The 1,637-nt window shown below is 28.3% G+C and overlaps 1 long non-coding RNA gene across 1 annotated transcript; it reads left to right on the top strand.

Moving 5' to 3' along the window:
- The first annotated feature begins 685 nt into the window (after window positions 1-685).
- LOC131646990 (uncharacterized) lies at window positions 686-1,415 on the top strand. The gene is made up of 3 exons (XR_009297695.1): window positions 686-780; window positions 971-1,006; window positions 1,209-1,415. It is a non-coding gene; the product is annotated as an uncharacterized LOC131646990 (long non-coding RNA).
- The last annotated feature ends 222 nt before the right edge of the window (window positions 1,416-1,637 follow it).

The raw sequence follows: 1,637 nt of genomic DNA, 5'->3' as shown, positions 1-1,637 counted from the left end.
ATTTGTATAGAAGGCAAACTTATTACCCTCTGGTAGATTTATCCTCTGCTAACTACTCAATTTATGTTTTGATGTTTATCTTATAGAGAACAAATTTGATGGTTTCTCTCTCAATATATTTAATTTAAATTTGAGTGACAATTAAAATAATAATACAAGATACTATGGTACAAGTATTGTGCTTGGCAATTTGGTACCAAATGGTGCTTAAGAGTTTGGTACAAATGGTGCGTGATAATTTCTACTTCAACTACTAAACTAAGAAAAGTAATGCCTCTATTATTTACATTCTAATCCCATTATAATCCATAGATTAGTGGCATTTTAAGGATAAATCTGTCATTACGGGGTAATTGCATTTTCATTAATGTATTAAGTTTTTAAATTATTAAATGTCTCTAAAAAAAATAAATCATTAACTATTATTAAATGTTACCTTTCCCAATTTCTTATTCCAATGTGAATTTGAACGTATGTTGCATTGGAACCACTCAATTAGATTACTTGAACACTCATTGTTTATTGGAATACTGAATAGTCTTTTGTACTTCCAATTCATGACACGTTTTGTTCTTACTTTCCCAATCAATTTATTTCCAACTTCTTCTACCTCATTTCCTAATTTTCTCTTCCCTTCATTTGTTCTTCATCTACCTCATTTCCTATTTTTCCCTTCCTTTCATTTGCTCTTCATTCCCGGATCCGCAATCGTTCATATTCTCTCCCAATTTTCAAAATCCAAAATCTCCGATTTCGATTTCCAACTTCTGCATATCCACAGTTAGGGTTCCTTAAATTTCTACTTTATTTATTTCCCTCAATGGCTTATGTTACAGCATATATTCTATTATTAAAGTTTAGGTTTTTGTTTTCACTTTTGTTAATCTGATTTGATTTGTGCATATTCATTATTTGGAGTAGAAATTAATTTGAATTTGATTTCTTTTTTCTTCATTTTCGGTTCCTGCAGGATGTATTGCAATCGATTCAGTTTTTAAATCAAAAGGTAAAGTTTTTTTTGTTATTCTTCTCATAATTGGTTTGTTTTCAATTTTTCTATTTCTTTCCATTTTTGAAATTGAATTCCTTTTCGTATATGTTAAAAAGTCATATCTTTTAAAACTCTCAATTTGGGATATGTTCTCTATTTATATCGTTTTCGCTTAAGCTTTTTGGTTATTCTTCTAAATTCTCAATTTTATTTGCAGACAATTCATTTGAGATATGTTTTCTGCAAATACTTATATTTGCATAATGCTGTTACAATTCGTTTCAGTTCCTACAACTGTCACATAATCCTATTGGGTTTTCAATTGAAAAGGTAATTTTTTTGTTATGAGAAATTAAAATGATCAAGGTTTGAGGAGCTAAAATTTCTAAATTTTTTAAACTTTAATGCTATTATACTCTCTAAATTACTGAAGATTTGATCACTTATACTTTCTATTGAGGTTTTTACTTTATATCCTTTCTAAAATTAGTTATGAACGCTATCATCATTTTTGAATTGTTTTTTGGTGTTGTTGTTCTTCATCATCTTCAAGTTGTTGTTCATGATTTTGTTTTGTATGAGTTAGATTCATGACGTTCTTTATCATCCATCTATTAGGTGAGGCTGTGTTACATTAACAATATTT

The sequence above is a fragment of the Vicia villosa genome, linkage group LG2, assembly GCF_029867415.1.
Source record: "Vicia villosa cultivar HV-30 ecotype Madison, WI linkage group LG2, Vvil1.0, whole genome shotgun sequence".
NCBI classification, from domain to species: domain Eukaryota; kingdom Viridiplantae; phylum Streptophyta; class Magnoliopsida; order Fabales; family Fabaceae; genus Vicia; species Vicia villosa.
The sequence above is the reverse complement of the archived record's forward strand: the minus strand, read 5'-3'. Positions and strand labels throughout refer to the sequence as shown.